General features: G+C 38.8%; 1 long non-coding RNA gene across 1 annotated transcript; it reads right to left on the reverse strand.

Moving 5' to 3' along the window:
- Nucleotides 1-3180: 3180 nt before the first annotated feature.
- On the reverse strand, nucleotides 3181-24029 carry LOC111759891 (uncharacterized). The gene is made up of 3 exons (XR_002793739.2): nucleotides 23982-24029; nucleotides 12711-12942; nucleotides 3181-3738 (listed from the first exon to the last, which is right to left on the reverse strand). It is a non-coding gene; the product is annotated as an uncharacterized lncRNA (long non-coding RNA).

Genomic DNA, 24029 nt, shown 5'->3' on the forward strand with positions numbered 1-24029 from the left:
AAAGAAGCATTGTATCACTGTTTAATTAGCAACATGTTTTTCTGTCTAGTTATACCTAAAATAATGTTTCATCTTTCAATGAATAGCTTCTTAGATTTGATTATACATAGTAGAGTGGTAATCATAGCAAATATAAAGGAACTAGGTTTACCAAATAAAATGCAGAGACTTTTTGAAAATCTGGCTACATGTTCATAACAAGAGACCTTAAACATAATGACACAGATAAACTGAGAAAAAAGGGGGTGGGGGGAACATATTTGAAAAATACTAACACTGACAACAACAGTGTTGGTATGTTTGAATCTCATTCAAACATATGTCCTCTGACAAAATTGATTTGGGGAGGTAGAATTATCAGGGTGAGAGAGGGTTATTGCCTAATAATGAAAGGCACAATTGAACTTTGGGAATATAACAATTTGAACCTTTATGAATCTAGCAACATAGCCTCAAAAAATATGTTTACTGGAAAGAGCATATAAATCCACAATTATAGTAGGGGATTTTAACTTACAGTTCCCAATAATTGATAGATTAGATCATGCAGACGAGATAAGTATGTATATAGAAAAACTGAGCAACAAAATCAATCCTCTTGATTCAATGGTTATACATAGAATCAAGCACACAACAATTAAAGAAATCACATTCATTTCTATAACACATGGATTATTTACAAAAATCAGCAATGGAATGAGGCACAAAACAAGACTCAACAAATATCTACATTAGGCAGAACATATTCTCTGACCAAAATACAATAAAAATTAGAATTAAATAACCCTTCTGAAAGATTTATGGATGAAAAAGTAAATTCTAATAAAAGTTAGGAAGGTTCAAGAAACCAAAAACCAGTTCCTTGAAAAGACTAATAAAACGAGCAAACTTCTGGTAAGATTATTTAAGGAAAATATTCAAAAGGCACAAATGGAGAATAACAAAGAAACGAGGGAAGCAGACTTGGCTCAATGGATAGAGCATCTGCCTACCACATGGGAGGTCCACAGTTCAAATCCAGGGCCTCCTTGACCCATGTGGAGCTGGCTCATGCGCAGTACTAATGCACACAAGGAGTGCCGTGCCACGCAGGGGTGTCCTCCGCATAGGGGAGCCCCATGTGCAAGGAGTGCACCCTGTAAGGAGAATAGCCCTGCACGAGAGAAAGTCCAGCCTGCCCAGGAGTTGTGCTGCACACATGGAGAGATAATGTAGCAAGATGATGCAACAAAAAGAGACACAGATCCCCAGTGCTGCTGACAAGAATATAAGTAGACACAGAAGAACACACAGCAAATGGACACACAAAACAGACAACTGGGGCGGGCGGGGGGCGGGAAATGGGGAGAGAAATAAATAAAAATAAATCTTTAAAACAAAACGAAACCAAAAAAACCACGAAGAAACAAAACCATAAATACAAAGAAGTTTTCACAGATCTTATGACAAAATGCTCTTGAAATTCTTGGGGAGAAATGGATAAGAATAATCAAGATAATTTTGAAAAGAATGATCAAGGTGTCCTCACCTCCCAGAAACTAAGGCTTATAAAACCATAGTAATTAAACAATGTGTTATTAGGAAAGAGATAGAAAATATATCAGTGTAACTGAACAGAGTCTAGAAACAAACCTAGGAACATAAAAGATCCAGGTATAAACCAGAGTTGACATTACAAATGAAGAGAAAGAATGGACTACTCAACCCCCATGCTAACTTAACTGGCAATAAATATTGAAAGAAATAAAACTAGGTACCTACCTCACACAAAACACAAAAATTAAAAATTTCAGATGAATTAAAATCTAAATGTGGAAAAGGAGAGCCTCGAAACTTTTAGGGAAAAAAAACTATAGCAGAATAACTATACTTCACAAGGAAAGGGGAGGCTAAAGCTCCCCTCCCCCCTCCAAAAAAAAGAAAAGATTGATAAATTTGATCAGACTTACATTTTAAAGCTTTTCTATTACCATTGATATTATAAACAATATAAAAAGATGGGCCGCAGATTCAGAGAAAACATTTTCAAAGCACAAAGGATAAATATCCAAGATTTTTTTCAAACTTCCCTATATCAAAAAGAGAAGAGGGGGGAGGCAAAACAACACAGGAGATAAAATGGGCAAAGGATAAGGATAGGTGATTTGTGGGAAAGGTAGCCCAAATGGTTAAAAACAAACAAACAAACAAAAAACATATTAAAAATGTCTTTACTTTCATCAGTAATCAGAAACACATATTAATACAATGCACTTCCTTTTTAAACTTCTCAGACTGTACAGTCTGGTCTCAAAAGTGTGTTGGTTAGGCTGTGGAAATCAGAAAGTCATGCACATTATCTCCAGGTCTGGTTCAATGATTCTTTTTTTTTTTTAAATAAAGGACTTTTTTTTTTAAGATTTTTTAAAAATTTCTCTCCCCTTCCCTGCCCACCCCCTGTTGTCTGCTCTCTCTGTCCATTCGCTGTGTGTTCTTCTGTGTCCACTTATATTCTTGTCACAGCAGCACTGAGAATCTGTGTCTCTTTTTGATGCATCATCTTGCTGCATCAGCTCTCCGTGTGTGTCATTCCTGAGCAGGCTGCCCTTTTTTTGTGCTGGACGGCTTTCTTTACAGGGCGCACTCCTCACACATGGGGCTCCACTACGTGGGGGACACCCCTGTTTGGCACAGCACTCCTGCCACACATCAGCACTGCATGTGGGCCAGCTCATCATACGGGTCAGGATGCCCTGGGTTTGAACCTTGGACCTCCCATGTGGGAGGTGGATGCTCTATCCCCTGAGCCAAATCTGCTTCCCTCAAGAATTTTTTAAGAGCGATTTGATAATACTTGGTAAATTTGAAGGTAAGCATACTCTGCAAATCAGAAATCCCATTTCTGCATATATCTTTAGAGAAACTCTTGAATATATACAAAGATATTTACTGTACCACAAAGTGTACTAGCGAAAATGTGGGACCCACTAAACTGTTCATGGGTAGTGAAATAGATAATAAATTGATACTTATTCATACAATGGAAGATTAAGAGCCATTTAGAATATTTAACTACATCAATATCAATCAACATGATGAGCTTATAAATCTTTATAAAAGGATGTATATATCACTTACGAAATTTGTAAAAATCCTTTTAAAACAATACTATATATTGTTTACATATGTATGTGTGTTTATGTGTATACAAAAACACTCAAGAGCTCAATTCACACCATCTTCAGTATAGTGTTAACTTCTGGGGAGACAGAGAGAGATGGGATGTAGGATTGTAGCCAGATTTGTAAAGTTTTATTTATTTAAGTAAGAGTAATCTGAGACAAAGAGGTCAAAACATGAGCACTCCAAATACGGCTTCTGTATCTTATATTTTCTGTACTTTCTCTATTTTCTGCATGTCTGAAGTATTTCGTAATTTTTTTAAAAGATTTATTTATTTTTCTCTCCCCTTCCCCCCCCCCACCCCAGTTGTCTGTTCTCTGTGTCCATTTGCTGCGTGTTCTTCTTTCATCTGCTTCTGTTGTCAGCAGCACAGGAATCTGTTTCTTTTTGTTGCGTCATCTTGTTGTGTCAGCGCTCCGTGTGTGCAGCACCATTCCTGGGCAGGCTACACTTTCTTTCGCGCTGGGTGGCTCTTCTTCTGGGGCGCACTCCTTGCGCGTGGGCCTCCCCTATGCAGGGACACCCCTGCATGGCACGACACTCCTTGCGCGCATCAGCACTGCATTTGGGCCAACTCTACACGGGTCAAGGAAGAGAAAAACATACTATGGGTTGGGGTACAAAAAAAGAGAAACTTTATTACCCCTGGATTACAAATTAATTGAAAAATAGTAAAAGGCAGCAGATAAAGTAAGATCGTTATAACCAACAAAACTGATACTAGAAAATGCAGCTTTTACTTATGAACTGCTAAGTTTCCTAACACTGAACCTCAGCAGATCTACCTTCAGATACAGGCCAGGGTTAGGGGTCCCCTCTCTGCCCCACAAGCACAAAGCAGCACAGAGGAAGGTGCTGGCAATACATACCCAGGTTGCCTTCAAAAATCACCAGTCAAAGAAAAAGAGAAGGCAGTGTTCAGGTAGAGTGTGTAACCAGAGGAGATGCTTCATGTGGAAGGAAGTCTCAGGAGTGGGGAAAAGGTACTCCCCCAAAGTCATTCATTCAACTTTAACTATGAAAACCCTCCACACGGTAACTTGTGCTATGAGATCGGGGATTTGCGAAGGCCTCAGAATAAACCTTCTTTTGTCATTTCTGTGCATATACCCCAACTTCTTATGAGCCACTGGTTTAAAAAGGTGTTAAGCCAGTCCCAGTGTTTCTCTGAATTCAGGTGTGCACAGGATGACACAAATAGCATCCACAATATATTTTTTATGTCCATCAAAATAGCTTCATTGGTTTTTTTTAATGGAAATGTTTTATTTTTAAAGACACTTTAGATTACATAAATGTTACATCATGTATTATTATTACTGTAATAATGAAAATGCTCCAAAAAATGATCAGCATGATGAATGCATGTGGGACACCAAACACCATTGACTGTACACCCTTGGTGGATCCATGCCCCATTAACATGTGTCAATAAAATTGATCTGCAAAAAAATACATAGGTGATTCCCATATACCCGACCCCCTCCCCCTCCCACACTTTTCCCCATTAACATCTTTTATTAGTATAGTACATTTGTTACAACTGATTAATACATACTGAAGCACTGCTACCAACCATGGTATATAGTCTACATTATGGTTTACACTTTGCACTAGACATTGTCATAGGTTTTGACAGAACGTATAATGGCCTGTATCCATCATTGCAATGTCATGCAGAACAATTCCAGTGTCCAAAAAATGCCCCATGTTACACCTCTTCTTCCCTCTCCCTCCCCTCAGTACCTCAGATGACCACTGCCTTTACATCAATGTTACAAGTTCCTTCCATTGCTAGAATAATAACAAGCCTACTTTAGTTCACAGGTACATCTCCCACCTTACAATTGTTCATTCCTCAGTCTTGAGGATTTGGGGGTGGTGATGCCCACTCCATTTCTAATTGAGAGTGGCTTAGAGTTCATGGGGGCAGAACTCGCTTGCAGTTGTGGATACTCTGTTTTTGGGGATGGGCATTGTAGCAGTTTGATATTATTGATGAATTCCAAAAAGAAATATTGGATTATATTTGTAAACTGATCTTCTCCTCTAGGCATATTAGATTATGCTGGATTCATAAAAGGCAAGGCAAGGGACAAAGTTTGGGGCTTTTAATGTTGGAGTTTTGATGTTGGAGTTTGATGCTGAAGCTGGAGCCCCAGGGAGAGAGACAGAACCGTTCACCTGATAGTTTACAGCTGACCTCGTGGAAAGAGGCAAACCTAGAGAGCCTCATAGTCTAAGCTGCCCATGTGGAGGAAGCAGAGGAGCTGAGCCCAAAGGAACCCAGGAAGCCTGAACCCTTGCAGATGTCATCAGCCATCTTGCTCCAACACGTGAAAACAGACTTTGGTGAGGGAAGTAACTTATACTTTATGGCCTGGTATCTGTAAGCTCCTATCCCAAATAAATACCCTTTATAAAAACCAACCAATTTCTGGTATTTTGCATCAGCACCCCTTTGGCTGACTAACACAGGCATTGTCCAGCATCATCCTTTTGATAGTTGTCCTGGGTGAGTCCACTGAAGTGGAAAGTAGGTGTTGCAACTCTGCTGAGATTCAGGGCTCAAAGAGCATGTGAACAGACCAAAGATTTAAGTCTCTCGGACATATACTTAATGAGTATAATGTTAATTATAGGTTCAAATAAAAGGGGCAGAAGAGCCATGTGTAGGGAAATTATAAATGAGTTCCAACTCTATTACACTGGGGAACATATATTTCAAATTAAGGTCCACTGGCAGGTTGCTGAATTCCTGAGACTGCCTACCCTACTTACAGTGTCCAGATTTCTCTAAAGCCCTCAGGAGCCCCTGTTTGGGACACTGCTTACTGTCGCAGTAAATGAGATCCTGCTGAGATATGCATAAGTATAACCTCTGGAATGACCTCCTGACTCAATTTGAAATCTCTTAGCTATAAAAACTCGTTTGTGTTTAATTTTTCTCCCTTAGGCAAGACCTTTTTTCCAAATGCACCTCTAGGTTGCACTTGGTATTAATCCTTTGGTGCCAGAAAGGCTCATTCCCAGGAGTCGTGTCCCATGCTGAGGGGAAAGTAGTGAATTCATATGCTGAGTTTGGCTTAGAGAGAGGCCACATTTGAGCAAAAAGGAGGCTTTCAGGAGGTAACTCTTAGGCAATATATAATATTAGGCTAAGTTTCAATTTTATATGAATACGGTTCATAAGTACAGCCATCAATATCAAGAGCCTGGTGTATTGGTTGTCCTCCTTCATTAGGAACTGCTCACATACTCTAGGGATTCTTGTCACTCTATTAGAGACTGTAACAGGGCTTCCCAGGATGGGAATTCAATATTCTTTCTGATGTTGTGTGGGTCTCTACTCACCAAGACAACATGCCATGACCACTTGAATATATTCACATGCCATAGAGGCATTCCCCAGGTGTGCTCTTTTTCCACACATCCCCCATCACTGACACCCCACACCAGTGATCCTCCCCTGCCATAGTTGTGACCCCTCTGTAATCCAAAACCTCCCAAAAAACAAAGTCAAAGAAATAAATAAAAATAATAAAAAATAAAACAATATTGATAATAAGCATGTAATTTGTTCATTTTTTAAAGTAAACTACAGTCTGTTTCCTAAGCTCAGTAGTTGAAATGTGTTTAACATTGTAAGTCAATACAAGTAAATAGATGTGAAGGAAGCATTTATTCCACTTAGTTTTAAAAAGCAAACAAATTGCTCTTATTGAAGAACTCTAAGTGAAATTTGTATGTTATTATTATGAGTCAACACATAATTGTGAATGAAGTAGTTATTTCACTTACTTTTTGAAACTAAATATTACATTGTTTTCACACCTAAATAGGTGAAATTTGTCTTTTAACACAGTTTATAAGTCAATAGAAGTATATGGAAATGAATGATACATGTATATTCCTTAGATTAAAAATTAAGGATTATATTGTTTTTGCAGTTCACTAGGTGAAAATTTTGTTTAACTTTGTTTGTATGTCAGTACAGGTACACTGAAAGGAATTAATCCTGTGTTTCCTTAGTTTTTGAAAGTAAAATCAATGCTGTTTTCACAGTGCAATATGTGAAACTTGTGTTTTAACAGTGTTTTTAAGTCAATACATGTACATATAAGGAAATGAAGCATGTATTTCACTTAGTTTTTGAAACTAAGGTGCATATTTTTCAGGGTTAAGTATGGGAAACTTACATTCTCAAAATTTTTATAAGTTCCAACAAATCACATGCTTAATTCACTTCTAAGTCCTAGTATTGAGTTAGAAATAGTGTTAAAACTCAATTTCCCTTAGTCATCTGTGAGTACAGTATAAACTTTAATTTCAGAAACTAAGTGAAACATGTGCTTCTTTCATATCTAAGTACTTGTATTGAACTATAATACTAAAACACAAGTTTCAGCTACTAAACTGTGAAAAGATCTTTTGTTTAGTTTTAAAACATGAGTGAAATACTTTCTTTGTTCACTAGTATGCAAAGGTATTGACATAAAGGCTATGTTTAAACAAAAGTTTTTCCATTGGGCTGTGAAAATATAATATATAGTTTCATAAACTAAGTGAAATATATGCATCATTCAATTCTATGTACTTATTTTGCATTTAAATAACAAAACAGCATTTTCAGGTAGGGTGCTGCCAAAAAAAAGTGCATAATTGTTAGTTTCCCAAAAAGGGAAATAAATGCTTCATTCACTTCTATGAATTAGCATTGGCTTACAAAAAATGTTAAAATACAAGTTTCACCTAGGGACCTGGCAAAACAATATATTAGTTTCCAAAACTAATTGAAATACATGCTTCATTCACGTCTATATACTTGTATCGACTTACAACCAATGTTAAAACACAAGTGTCATAATGAGCTGTGAAAATAATGTTTGTTTTATAAAAATTTTGAAAAACATATTTCATTCACTTCTATGTACTTCTATTGTCTTACAATGTTAAATTTCACCTAGTGGCCTAAGAAAACAGTATAATATATAGTTTCAAAAATTAAGTGAAACACTTGCTTCATTCACATTTATGTATATTCCTACTGAATTACAAAAAAAAAAATGTTAAAACACAATTTCACCGTGTCCTGTGCAAATTGCATAAGGTTTGATCTCTAAAACTATGGAAAATACATTCTTTATTTATTCAATATATTGTATTGACTTATAATGTTAAAAAACAGGTTTACCTAGTGGTCTGCAAAAGCAGCATACTTAGTTTGAAACTAAGTGAAATACATGCTATATTCATGTCTATGTAATTACATTGACTTACAAACACTGTAAAAACATGTTTCACCCAGCAATCTGTGAAAACAGACTATGTTCAAAAACAAAGTGTAATACATGCTGCTTTCACTTCAATATACTTGTCTTGAATTACAAAGTATAAAGCAAGTTTCACATAGTGTTTCTGTAAAACAGTACGCTGGTTAGTTGAGAAAACTACATGAAATACAAGCTTCATTCTATATTGAATTACAAATAATGTAAATATACATTTGACCTAACAATCTATGAAAACAACATAATTAGTTTCAAAAACTGGGAAGCATTTGTGGCTCAACTGATAGACCATCTGCCTACCATATAGGAGGTCCAGGGTTCGGTACCCAGGGCCTCCTGTCCCATGTAGTGATCTGGCCCATGTGCAGTGCTGCATGCACAAGAAGTACCATGCCACACAGTGGTGTCCCCTACATAGGGGTGCCCCTCATGCAAGGACTGTGCTCTGCAAGGAGAGCCTCCCCACATGAAAAAAGTGCAGCCTGCCCAGGAATGGCACAGCACACATGGAGAGCTGTTGCAGCAAGATGATGAAACAAAAAAAGTGACAGTTTCCTGATGCCACAAGACAAGAATGCAAGTGGACGCAGAAGCATACACAGTGAAAGGACACAGAGAGCAGACAACAGGGGAGAAGGGGAGAGTAATAAAAAATAAAAAACAAATCTTTAAAAAAATAAAATAATATTAATAATAAACAAAATACAAAAAATAAAAATAAAATTTTTCATTGTGTCTTTCATCACTGTTATCTTTTACACATAGTGAAAATTTCTTCTGTATGTTCCCCAGTGTCTTTTTTTCTTTTTTGCTTTATTTTCAAAGAAGATTTATGTTACAGAAAGTCACATAGAAAATATAAGGGATTCCCACATATAACACCCCCTTCCCCTCTCAAATTTTCCCCTATTAATAACATCTTACATGAGTATGGTACATTTGTTGCAATTGATGAACAAATATTGAAGGATTGCTACTAACTATGGTCAAAGTCTCACATTATGGTTTACATTTTGCACCATATACTTTTATAGGTTTTAACACAATTTATAATGGCCTGTATCCATCATTGCAAGAACATGAAGAACAATTCCAATGCCCTAAAAATGCCCTATGTTCCCTATATTCCAGGGGTTCTTTACCAGGGGTCCACAGACCCCCAAGGGGTCCATGGAAAGATTTCATGGGATCCATGAGCTTGAATTAAAAATTTTAAAAAAAACAAGCATTATTCTTGTGGAGACGTGTCGGTGCAGGTATGATGTAGTTATTAAATAATTCACAGTATAGTGTGGACTTAGTATGATTTCTATTTTGATGTAGCATGTTCTGAGTGCAGTGGATACCTGCCTGCAAAAAGGTTGGTGAAGATGGCAGACACGGTTTTATGATGCTTTGGGAAAACTCGAATTTCTAACAGTTTGCCGAAAATGACCATTTGAACAGATGTTGAACTGTGGTAGGTTATCAGGTATTGAAACTATGGGAAAGTTGTAAAACACAATTTTGAATAATCCTAAAATTTAATTTAAAGACATGCCAATGTTGAGTGTCATAAAACTATCTGCCATTACATCTGAGAAGGGATCATTTGTTTTCACCCAACTGGCAAAGGGAGCCGCGGTACAAAAAAGGTTAAGAACCCTTGCTCTATTCTTTTCTTCCCTTTCCCTTCCCTTGGGGCTTACGGTAACCACTAAGTTTCAATTTTTGAAGAGTAAGTTTCATAGGTACAAGCATTAATATTGAGACTTGACATATTGGTCTGTTTTCTTTTCTTTGGTACTGCCCATGGTCTCGAAAGATTCTTGCCCCTCTAATTGAGACCAGAACAGGACTCCCCAGTTGGGGAGCCTAATATTTTCTTGTTTGTTGTGTGGGTCTCCATTCACTGAGATAATACACAATGACAAGACGGACACTTTCACATTCCACAGAAGCATGCCCCAAGTGCATCCTATCCCACATATCCCCCCACCGCCAATGCCTTGCCCCAGTAATGTCCCCTGCCATATTTGCCAAAAAAACGTTCCCACCTTTGTAGTTTTTTTTTTTTAATTCTTCTCAGTACTTTTCAATCTGCAAAGTGACTATTACATCCCTCTAGGCAGCTTCTTTGTGTCCCCTTTTTTATTTTTAAAGACGCTTTAGGTTACATAAGTTACAAAAATATAGGGGAGCAACTCACCCTGCAGCATGCCCAAGGTCCATGCTTCAAACCATATACTTTCCTTTTTCTCTTGTTTCTTAATAAACTCTTTACTCCCTTGCCTACCCTAAATATATATATGTTAGTGTGTGTGTGTGTGTGTGTGTGTGTGTATATATCTATATGGGATTCCCATATGTCCCACCCTGTCCTCTCCCTGCTTTTCCACAGTAACAACATCTTTCATTAGAGTGGTACATTTGTTACAATTGATGAACACATATCAAAGCATTGCTACTAACCGTGGACTATAGTTTATGTTATAGTTTACACTTTGTTCCAAACAATTTTACAGGTTTTGACAAAATATATAATGACCTGTATCCATTGCTGCAATATCATGCAGAACAATTCCAATATCTCAAAAATGCCCCCACGTTACACCCATTCTTTCCTCTCCCTCCCTTCAGCACCTCTGGTGGCCACTGCCTTTATATCACTCATTGATTTTTTTAAGTTGATTTTATCATCTATGTCAATTTTTGAATTTAAACGTACATAATTTAACAGTTTATATGTTGCTCTTTGGGTCAGGATTTTGTTTCAAAGAAAAAATTCTACTGTTGAAAAACACTGTGATACAATACATGGTACTGGAATGAGCCTTGTTTGTAAAATATGACTATTAATACCCATCTTGCAGATTTGCCATAAGATTTAAACATTATAAAGATAGAGACAGAGATAGTGATGACAGAGGTAGAAATGACAGAGACAGTGTCTATCCACAGGGATAGAGATAGGGATAGAGACAGAAATAGACTGGGGAGGGCAGAGGGAGGGAGAGGGAGAGAGGATGAGGATGAGGATGTAGAAATGGATATATAACTCCCAACTCCAAGGGGCATGGAGTAATTTTGATTTCTTTAGGCCAATGTGGTAACCCCATTCCTTTCAAAAAAGATTGGTTTAGGAATGGGGATATGACCCAGTTTGACCAACAAAGCCTGCCAGACTTCTGGGAACGGTGTACTTCTCCTAAGAATGAGTAAAAGAACGAACTAGCCCCATTGGCTGTATTTTGCACCTCAAAGGGAAGTTATCTGGCTGTGAAGCCTGGAACAGCAACAGCCATCTTGTGACCCTAAGGTGACCACTGCCAGCACCCTAGGGTGGTAGGGCAGAGAAATAGAAAGAACCTGAACCCTTGACAGTATTTTTGAAAATCTGTATCTACCCTAGTTCTGTATTTATTGCTATGTGAGATAATAAATTTCCGTTTTGCAAGAGCCAGATTGAGTTAGGTTACCCGTCATTCCTTGCCAAAGCATCCTAAATGATGAGGAGGGTCTAGCACTGAGCCTGGCACATAAAATGCCTGTTATATTATTATTAATAATAATAATGTAACACTATTAATATTAATAATACTAGATACAGAAATCTAATTATTATTAATATTCTCCAACCTTACCCATCTTGCCTCCCTCTCACTATCCTCCAATACATTAACAATGTCACATAGATCAAACTGCTCTCCATCCTTATTCTGCTCACTCCTACTCTGAAGCAAAGTGACTATTCCCTATAGTAACTATTAGCATAGATTCTAAACTCTCCTTTTTCTAAGTAAAGTTTTTAGTGCTCACTTGGGGGATTTAAGAACAAGACTCACATTCATCATTCTGCAATTATGAATTATAGGTTAGAATTTGCTCTGTTTAGTTATACTTACATTTCTTACTCTAATCAAAAAAAAAAAATCAGGATGTATAATTTCAATGGATTACCTTCCAGCAGAAACCTTGGTATCTTATTACCACAAAGCACCCAAACTCCAATAGAATTCTAATAGGGAATGAATTCTTTCAGATATTTGACAGGTAAAATATAAAGCGAATCTTTCTGTTCTATTTATTTTAAGACTGGAGGACAAGACTAAAGAGATCACAAAATGAAGAGACAATGCCACAGCAGACATAGAGATAGCTATATTTTCAAAAGTGGAATAATCAAGAGACCAGATGGATCCCACTGGAAAACAAGGAAAAGCATGAATCTTTCCTTTGTAGACCCAAAAGAAGCAGAGCATCCTAAAGCCAACATACCTGAGGAAAAGATTCTCCTTCATGACTGGCAGTTGCTTACGGGGGCAGAAACTCTTAAATGGAAGCGGGAACAAACGTGTAATTGTCAAAAGCAGCTAGGGGGATATGGCACCCCTTAAGCAGGATAGCAGATGTCTCCTGGCAGAAAATCCTGTCCTCATAAGTCCAGCAATCACCCTACTAAAATGTTTGTAAGCGGGATTGAGTAAGCAAGGAGCCTCCGAACCAGCACCTGCAGAAAAAAGGGCAAGTGTCAAGATCAGTAACAAAAATAGTGCTCAATCATTATGCCACCAGTATTTTCCTGATAACCTATGAATGATGTAAAGGTAGGAATAAAGCGCAGAAAGTGAAATGGAGTGAAAACACTAGATGCTAGAGGAAAGATAAAGAACAGAAAAGCTTAATATTTTCATGGACTCTTGGTTCTCTAAAACTGGTTTGTTTAGGGGCATTTGCTGCAAGGAATTGGTTATATCCAGAGATGGGAAACACAGTTCACCTGGCTTCCACGTTCTCTGCAGGTTATTGAAGGTTCTGGAAACCCTACATGTGAGAAACACATTTTTATCTCTGGCAATCCTTAATGGTTCTGCTTCATAGCCATTTGGAAAAGGGTTCCTTGAAGTAAATACCCCACAGGGAGTATGTGGTGAGGCCGTGACATGAGCGAATACTACACACCACCCAGCTCATTCTGCCTAGACAGCGTCCATCTCTAACCGCGCTATGCCAGGAGGCCCTAGAGGTAACTGGATCTCTTAAAGCAGGAATATACACCGACAGCACAATTACCGTAGTGAAATAAACAATTGGAACCTTGTTAACAGATCCCACCTGCATGAGGTTATGGTGAAAGGCGGAAAAGAAAAGATTTAAGTTTGGTAATAACACACAAAGAGCAGATGAATCTGCTTCAAAGACGATGAGGCTATTTAGCAGCTGACCTTGCACAGGAAGAGTTAGACCCAAAGAGATCCATTCTCACGTGGAATGAGCCTTGGGGTTAGAGCAGACACCCTTAGTTACCTACCAAAGTCTGCTCTGCAACACTTCTTCCTGGCTGGCACAGCCCTGGTTTGGTTCAAATTATCCCCTCTGGCTTTGCAGAGGCTCAGTGATGTGGCCTAGCACAGCTCGGGGGTAAACCTTGATTTTCAAGCCAATCGTGATAGTTCTGAGGCCTTTTGCCAGGGACTGGCTGGGAAAGGAGCAGGACATCCAAATTTAAAGCAGGAGATGCGCGAGGATGTCGGTTCCAGGAAAGGTTTCTTGGCTCTTAAAAGGAGACAGCAGCTGAAGAATGTCCCTCTTTCTGCCTCTGGGTATTGGTGTATGAAGAGGTGAGCCTCAATCTATAACCATTTGGGGACTATGAGGGAAACTAGCCAACATGAAGATGACAGAGGACAAAGACAGAAAGAGTCTTGATCATTCTGGAGCCACAGAACTAACCAACTTTGCTGCCAGTCTGCTGCCAGGTTCTTTATGATGTGAGCTAATAAACGTCCTCTGGAACTCATTAATTGAGTGCCCTGTTACTCACTGCTGAAAGAGTAGTAACAGACCATGAATCCTGTAGATTCCAACTGTAGTTTATTCAACGATACAAATTATACCAATTGATTGAATACAAATAAAAATGTCACTGTTCCAGGAAAGTTCTTGCTGCTACATGAACAGCAACTGTAACAGCAATTTCATCTCCATGAGTGTGTAAATGCTTTGTCACATGCCTAGAACAATCACTCCCCAACACAAATTAGCACACTCCCGGTTATCCCTCAAAACCTCTGTGAAGTCCTTTCACAGCTCCTTTAGGGTACGTTTAGTTGTTCCCTAATATTTTGTTCTGTGTATTTGTAAACATGTCAATCAAACAGTCCTGTAATAGTGTATCTGTGCCCAACCCAGGTGAGTTCCCTGTAGAAGAGGCAAAGTCATGGCAATGTGGAATGGTGGAGCCTCCGTGGAAGACAGTTTGGCGGCACCTCAAGAAGCTGAATATAGAACTGCCATACGAAACAGCAACTGTTACTAGGAATGGATTCATAAGAACTGAAAGCAAGGACACAAACTAATGTTTGAACACCAATGTTCATAGCAGCATTATTCACAATTACTAAAACATGGAAATAACCCAAGTGTCCATCAACCAATAAATGGATAAACAAAATGTGGTGTGTATATATATACAATGGAATAATATTCAGCTATAAGAAGAAATGAAATCAGGATGCGTACAACAACATAGACGAATCTTGAGGACATGTTAAGTGAAATAAGTCAGACACAAAAGGACAAACATTGTGTGGTCTCACTAATATGAACTAAATGTAATGAGTAAACTCAGATAAACTCTAGAGTACAGGTTACTAGGAGATAGAATGTGGTGTGAGAATGGGAGCTGACACTTAATGTATGCAGAATTTTTAATAAAGGTTTATTGTAAAAGTGTGGAAATGAATAGAGTTGATGGTAAAACATAGTAAGCATAACCAACACTACTGATTTATATAAGTGATTGTGGCTGAAAGGGGTAGTCTGTGGATGTAAATGTCAATTGAAAGGCCCCCGTAGGGACAGCCGCACAGCACAAAAGAAAGTGCAGCCTGCCCGGGAATGGTGCCGCCCACATGGAGAGCTGACACAGCAAGATGACGCAACGAAAAGAAACACAGATTCCCATGCCACTGACAACAACAGAAGCGGCAAATAGACACAGAGAACAGACAACTGGGGTGAGGGGGGAAGGGGAGAGAAATAAATTTTTTAAAAAAACAATAAATCTTAAAAAAAATTGAAAGGAAGCTATGGAGAATAATATAGGGATTATATAACAGTGATTTCAGTGGTAAATGAAGATTGTGGTTAATAGCATAAATGTAAGAATGTTCTTTTACAAAGTATTAAGAATATGGTGATACATGGGAAAATTACAATATAACTTGCGGATGACAGTTAACAGTAATACTGTAATATTTTTTCAGCACTGGCAACGAAGATGTTATACCAATTTTAAGGGACAACAATAGGGAGGTATAAGAGGGTATAAGATTGTTCTTTCTGGAGTAATGAAAATGTCCTAAAATTGACTGAGGTGAAGACAGTACAACTCTGATGAAAATGAGAACCACCAAGTGTACACTTTGAATGAACAAAGCATGGAAATATATAACACAGGGAATTCCGTGGCGGAAGATGGACTGTGGTTAACAGAACAAATATGAGAACATTCTCTCATGAACTATAACAAATATTAATACTAATACAGGGTGTTAATAATGGTGGGTTTAGGGGGAAATACACCAAATGTAAGATATTGGCTATAGTTAGTAATATTTTGATGATGCTTTTTCATAGTTTGTAACATATGTTTCACAACAATGCAACGTGGTGGTAGGTTGATGCATGGGAGCCCTGTGCGATGATACGCATGTTTGTTTTTTAAGTTCACAAGTTTTGCTATATATTTAGTGTTTATGTATGTTCATATATGAATGATATATTCAATAGAACTTTTTTAAATGAAAAAGAGAGAGAGAGACAGAGAACATCATATCCATCTTTATAGCGTGAACATTTAACACAGGGCCTGACAATTGCTAGCATAGTTTTAAAACATGGATATTTCTGATGGTCCTTCCATTGAGAGGTGCCCCTTGAATCTGATCTATTCAACCAATATAATACAGCAGAAGTGGTGCTGTGTGAATCTGGGCTAAGTCAAAAATGAAGGGAGGGAGGGAGGAGGAAGGAAGCCATACAGTTTTTACCTGGTTCTCTTGAGACACTTGCTCCGGGGAAACATCACCATGTAAGATGTGCAACTATCTTGAATTTGTCGTGCTGTGAAGGACACATGTTGGCACACCTGCTGACAGCCAGCATCAATTGCCAGCCACGTGATGGAGCCCTCTAGGGGGTTTAGCCCAGTTAAGCCATCACATGTCTGTAGGAAATCTGATTGCAACTGTGTGAGATGTCCAAGCAAAATCTGCTTAGCCCACCACTTCCTAAATTCCTGACCCTCAAAATTAGGAGCAAAAGAAGATGGTTGTTTTAAGCCACTGAGTTTTGGGGTAGTCTTTATGCAGCGATAGTAACCAGAACAGTCAATACTAAATAAATGTTTATTGAACTTATGAATAAGACCTAAAAGAGACCTTCCTACCATTGAAAGAAAATGGAAAAGATCAGAATAACTTCATCTTGTGGTCATTTTTGTGGCCAAGATACATTTCCTCCTATCAATCTGTGCATTAAGAGTAAACCATTATGGGACATGGTTTGGAAGAAGACATTTCCCACAGATGGGACAGATCTGGAAGCATCTTTGCTAAGCTTTGAAAAACTTGACCATTCCTCACCAGACCTTTGGCCAGAAAAATGACCAAGTGTTGCTGAATTTGCAGCTTCCTTCAAAAGTCGTATCATAAGTTCTCCACCCAAATGGATGGCTGAAATAGAACATGATGCCATCAATATGTTGAAAGAACTGGGCAGCCTCACTAAGCCTAATCTGATGGAAAAGGTATGAGGTCTACAGAACCTGGCCTATCAGCTGAGGCTGGATGAGTATTACTCATCTACTCTAGGGGTTGACGTTTACTTGACATCCTAATCTGGTATTCTGATGTCTCAATTTTCTTTCCTGCATTAACTGAGGGGATGACATGGATGAAAAATAAGCAGTAGGAGCTGATGAATGAATGCCCACGGACCAGTGCTCCTGCTTTCACGACAATCTCTGCACTGATAAAGATGGTGGAAAGAAAAAAAATGAAGAAAATGTGTCCTCAAAACATGATTGTCACTTCCCAAGAGTATTGTCAAATGTTGGTATAGAAATAATGTGACTCTTCTAAGGCTGGTAGTAACTATACTGTGTCTTTTGGAAGACAAGCCCTATGCATTGATTTGGTACATGATTATGCTTTAGACAGCCCTTTGGTGTACAGATTTGTAAATGCAATAACTTTATTCCTATAGGTATTTATGCCGTTCAGGTGATCTGTATCCCTTGACTTGATTTAGCAGTTGATTACATGAAATTCCCATGATATATATAGGAATTGAAAAAAAAAAAAGCCAAATTGTCATATTGTTTAGAGAATTCCATTTCTATTACTTCTATCTGAGTTGTGTCCTTCCTCTTTCACTGGAATTATTGCAGTCACTTTCTAACTGGCCGTCCTGCCTCTCAACTACCCAATTCCAGTGCATCTTGTTTATCACTACCAGATTAATTTTTCCAAACTACTATTTGCTTCCGTTGGTCCTTAGCTCATAAGCTATTGGTAATTCTTCATTACGCATATGATAAAAATCAAACTTCTTAGCATGGCATTCAAAATTCTCTACCCTCAGTCTAGATTCTAGCCTTTTCACTCATTTCACCCCTACCAAAACATCATTCACTGTTTCCATTTGAAATGTTTGCTCTTCATGGAATGTGTATACTTTCCCACTGTCTTAGTTCTGTTTGTGCTAATCCTTTTTCTGAGAATGGAGTATTTATCCTTTAATACTCAACCAGAGGGTACCTCTTTCATCAGCCTTTCCTTTTCATCCCTGCTAGAGGAAAGTGAACCTCTCTTGGTGTCCCAAATTGCTCCTACTGCAAATTGCTTGCTTCGTTTGTGTGGCACTTTACCATTCTTCTTGGAGATTTTTGACATATATCTTATCCTTCTATTTGATTGTAACTCTTTAAGATAAGAATAACATTTGGGGCTGTATTTGTAGCCCAGAGAATACCTGGCATATAGGTAGTGTGCAGTGTATATTTGCTGAATGAATGAATGAATGATCAACTGCCAATGCTTTCAGAAAGAAATGAGACTTTTTCTTAAAAAAAAAAAGTCCATTGACTTAGAACTAAAAAGATGGAAGCATCTGGAAATTGTTCTTTTCTGGGTAATTGGTGTTTCACCAATGAGAAGTAATATTTGAAGGTCTTGTAATACCTGGAATTTCTCCTCTTGTGACAATGGATAAGAAATGATTGATAATGGTTTGTTCATTAAAAAAAAAGAGTAAACCATTATGAAACTCAGTTCATCTATCACATTTCAAGCCTTGTGCTTTGATTCCTTGTAGCTTTCAGCTCTCCTAATCCTCACAACCTGTGATGAACTATTATATTTGTCATTCCACCTTTTAAGCACAGAAAGGCTGTAAGCTACCTGGCCAAGTGGGCAGTAAATAACAGAGGTGGAATTCCCCCAGGATTGACTGATCCAAAGTTCATTTTCTCTCTACCAACACACACAGGCTTCTTTAATAATTTTACTTTGTCCATAAAATCCTGCCCAGTAAAAGGAAAGGCTGAAAGAGTTTGGTATGTCAATATGTAATGCCATGGAGACTACCCAACATCATAGGCAGTAGACCGAATCAGCCCAGGGCAAAACTGGACATTGTGCCAAGAACAGATCTGGCACCACCTAGAGTTCTACTTCTAATGCCAATTCTCAGGCCCTCCAATAACAAACTCTTCCCTCCTCCTCATCCCATTCAAAACTATGGAATCTCAATCAGAAGGACAGCTCTGTAGCACTGAAATTAGAGAGTGCAACCAAAGGTAAGGGCAGTAGGTCAATCCATGAATCAGCTAACACACATATTTAGACACCACACAATCATACAAGGTACCATGCCAGAATCTGTGTGGAAAAAAGAGATATCTAAGGCATGGTCCCTGCCCTTTGGTATGGATATTGATCCATGCAAGGAGAAAATAAAAAAATACATCAAGGGCAGCAAAAATAATACACGATAGGTATTAGGGCCAGGGTTGTTTCAAAATTATTTTTGTCTCTAAGAATATCAGTTAAATTTTTTAAAAAATAAAATAAAGTTACTTCTGGTTCTTTCACTCAGGTACAGCTATAAGTAAAATTTTGATGAACTCCCAGTCTTTATTCTATGCATATATATCTATTAATATAATTGGGCCTTTGTACCATATAGTTCTATATCCTGCTCTTTTCACTTAACAGCATATTGTGAACATATTCTAGAGTAGGATTTTTCAAACTGTGTCCTACTGGACTGTGTTTTGAGAAAATCTGACAAGAGTTCACAGGATAATTTACAAGCAGATTTGGAGTTTAAGTGTTTTTGTAATTTTCTTCAAAATTTCACATTGTAAATTTATGATGTGGTATTTCAATAAAGTCAACAAATTAATGAGCCATTTTTTCTTACTTTATCTTTATAAATTATTGTCATATTAGAAATTATACTTATTATTGAGTAAACTATAAGTTTAATCCTATCAAAGAACATTATCTTCTAAGAGCAAGCAAAAGCCAGACAGGGGAAAAAAATCAGGTCTGTCACCTTTAAGAAAAAAAATTGTCTGTTTACCCTAATCTGCTCAAAGATAAACATAAAAAAGAAAAAAATGTTATTGGCATCACCACCACTTCTATTCTATTAGTGTTCTAACTATCATTATTTATATTGTTAATGTAAATTTTATTATTTCAGATCACCCTTCAAAATGAATCATTGCTACCAGCTGTAAACTCTTCCCTTTTCATATATATATTTAATATAAAGTTTGCTTCATAGTCATAAACATTTTAGAGATGGGATTAAATACAGGTTTGCCTCCATTATATCTAATTTTATCAATATAAAAAAGTCACACACTATGGGACTTACAAGAAGAAAAACAAAGGAAAAACAAAAGTCCAGAATCATGTCAGTGTTTTTAGTGAAGCTTCCTCAGTAGGCCGGGGGCGGGGCGGGCAGCTTAATGAAAAGGAACTAAATGTTACATTACACAGTTAATACATATTATAAATAAAACAAGTAGTAGACGGTTGACATTTATTGCACTAACTATATCGAGAGCTGTACTGTGTGGCTCAAAGGGAACCATGTAGATCTCAAGGTTTGGGGGATGAGTTTTTTAGCTGCATCCAGGGATCATACTTCATTCATAACCCTGCACAAAATTCGCTAGATGTCTTCCTTGCCAGTCCCAGCAGCTCACCAGATGCTGGACTACTAACCTTCCCAGCCTCCCTTGCAGCTAAGGGTGGCCAAGGGGCAGGTTCAGACCAGTACAACATAATGGGAAGTGAGCCCAGGTTTTCCTGAGGAAAAAAATTTCTTTTCTAAGAGAACAGCCTAGCGGGGAAGCCAAACATTCTTCCTGTCTTGGTTGCTGCCCTGTGAAATGTGCTGATTCGCCTGTGACTGGCCATAAGTGACCAAAGGGGAAGCAGAGGGACTCACCAAGCAACAGGCAGGGAGGCCAGACCTCGCTGAGTCACAGAATAAACCAACCATGGACCTTCTGACTGCAGATTTTTTGTCATATGAGAGTAATTAAGTGTCCTTACACCTGAAAGCTCTCAAACTAATGCACAATGCATCCTCTGTCACAATTTCAGCATCTGGCCAATAACCCAGTATGAATAAAAAAATCAATTCCTGATTTTAAAAATATATTTTACGTTTAGAAAGTTAAATTATGACAGCCAGGGCAGTTACCATCTTATAAAATGGCAACTGCATGTAAAATGAGAATTCTGATGCCCATTTTAATTCTAGTGGAGACTGAAGCAGATCATTGATCTCTAACTTCCCTTCCATCTGTGGAGTGGTGGCTCAAGACGCAATCCTTTGAAAGATGGATTTGAAAATGCCAAGGTACTCCAATATTATCTGACGGAATTTAATATTCCCTAATAAGATAGTGCATGATTTAGAAGAAATGACTAGTGTTTTATATAACATCTGAGAAATTCATCAGTTACTAACAAGTTGTCCACTTAATCTTTGGAATATATTATTTTACTGGTACATAATAGGCTGCCCTCCTTTTTTTATGTTGGCTTTTTAACTATAATCCACTAAAAAAATAAGAGTTTCTTAAACCTGAGATAGTATATTGACAGTGTCCTATCTAGCTTGATGTCCAATGTTTTGTAAACATTACTCTCCTCAGAGGTAGATTCTTGCTTTAAAATTGTTTATGTTTGTAGGCTATTTAGTAACAAGACATCTCTTCAGAAGTCCCTCTACAAACTTTCCTAAATTAATTATGTCCTTATTAAAGCTATTTCCCCTCCCCTAAAAAACAGCTGTTTTACATACAAAAGAAGAATATCATTATTTAGTCCACAATCTTAATAAATGATTCAGGATTCTTTTAACTGGTCCATAATTGTCTTTTATACACTACTTGGCTTCATAAGTCTCTCTGCTGCTCTGTAAGAAGGCCAAGCCACCATTTAATTTAACAGTAAAGGTAAATGATTATTTTTTTTTATTTTCTGAATTAAAGGTAAATTTTTCATAATGTTTATGTAAATGGATTTAGTCTCACAATTCAGTAAGAGCCCCAAATACCTAATAGTATGATTCTTGAAAGCTCTGAACTTTTGTCTGCTTATTTTTTTCCCTGCAAGCTTAATATACTTACCGAATATTTCCACACTCCACATCATCAAAGCTTTCATCTTGTCTCAAAATTAAAAAGCAGGAAAATTTTAAATGCCAAGGAAGAGCCAAAATCAACTATTTTCAACATCAATTTTAAAATGTCAACGTTTGTTTGGACCTAATTCTAGAAAATTTATAGAGTGTAATTCTAAACTTCGGTATTGCACATATCCAGGCCTAAGAAAAGCAGCAGAAACTTTTCAACATCTGTGTTGCTTTTGGAAACTAGCACCTCCCATCTGCAGCCCGAGCAGTGCAGTGTCCAGGCCGGTCGTTAAAGGATGATTTGCATTCACTTCAGCAGCTCAAATCAGACTTCTAACTCCTGGGATAACCTGCTACCCGGTAGCTGAAGGTTCTGGAGAATGGCGGTCGGAAGCAAGGTACCCACCCAAGAGAAAAGTGACTTTCTAAATTCAATGTGCCACAAATGGGTATACAGATGTGTGTGTGTGTGGGGGGGGGGGAACCGGGAGAAATCGATAGAAAGACCAAGTCAAGGCGGTGCCTTTGCATTTTTGAGTAAATTCCGTTTTCTTCTCCTGAGTCAGCTAATATTTCTGAAGCCTTTGAATTTCTGATTCCTAAGTTGTTTAGTTTGTCCAAAACAAAAGTGGGAAGGAAGTATTTTTCAGTATAAAGAGGGTCAATTGAAGGAGAGAAAAAAAAGCTAGCGAGGTATAGCTATATAGTCTGACGGATGGACATGCCCAGAATTTTTTGGCGAAAACGCAGACCTTGCCCCAAAGGGAAGAGGGGCTGATTCGGCCTGTCCACTTAGAATGTGGGGCGCAGAGAGGTGCCAGCACCACGCTAGACAAAACAGGAGGAAGCCAGGGATTCCGTTACCTCTAACAACCTACCAATGTTTTGCCAGTTATTTTTGTTTGCTTGTGACAAGAGTTGTCTTTAAACAGATACCCGCAAACCACCACCACCCCCCTCCCAAAAAAAAGGGACTGGCCTCAAATGCACCTTTAATTCTTCTTCTCTGTCCCTCCACCCTCCAGATCTTCTGTTCTCCTACTAGCGCGCAGGAAACCTGGCAAAGAGCAGAAACGTAGACCCAGACAGAGCTGGAAATAGAGAGAAGGTATGTGCCACCCTCCTGGCTAACTGAAATGCTTGTTCCCGAGATTACAGTAATTACAGCCCCAGCGTGAGTTCCATACAAGCGCTAAATGAAACAGCACATCAATTAAAAAATAAACACTCCACTCCAGGAGAAAGACAACCCCCTGGGCCGTCCTAACAAGCGTAAATGAACCTGCCAGGCCGCGGGCCCCTGCGCCCACGCCCCCCCGCGCGTCTTAAGGTGGTCGGCGGAGTTGGCGGGGGCAGCGCTAATTGGCGGCGTCACGGGTGGCAGCGAAAAGCTGCTCGGGGCGCGCTCGGCGCGCGGGGCAAATCGCGGACGCGGGTGTGCGGGGCCGCGCCGGGGCTCAGCCCCGCCTGGGAGGCGCCGGGTGCTGCCTGGGGCGGCAGAAGAGGCGGCTTTGGCAAGAACAGACTTACTCCGGGGAGACGCCTCCGTGTGCCAAAAGTAGGAGGGGGGGAGGAAGAAGCCGGCGGCGGAGGTCCCTGGCCCGTCCTAGTTCTAAGTTTTCTGGTTAAGAAGAAAGGGAATTGTTTTTCCTAAGAAACAACTGCGTCCCAGGCGCTCCCTGTCTTTTAGCTAATTTAGCCAATGGTCCGCATTCCCCTTGGGCGCTCTCCTCTGATTGCCCCGATTACGAGGAGGGAAACTGAGGTTCGGAAACGATCCATGCCCGCCCCCCAGGTTCGCGGCGGAGGCGGGAGGCGTACCTCGGGCCAGAGCCTGCGTCCCGGGCACTGGCCGGCCGCCGCGGCTGG

This window comes from Dasypus novemcinctus, chromosome 5 (genome assembly GCF_030445035.2).
Source record: "Dasypus novemcinctus isolate mDasNov1 chromosome 5, mDasNov1.1.hap2, whole genome shotgun sequence".
Classification (NCBI taxonomy): Eukaryota; Metazoa; Chordata; class Mammalia; order Cingulata; family Dasypodidae; genus Dasypus; species Dasypus novemcinctus.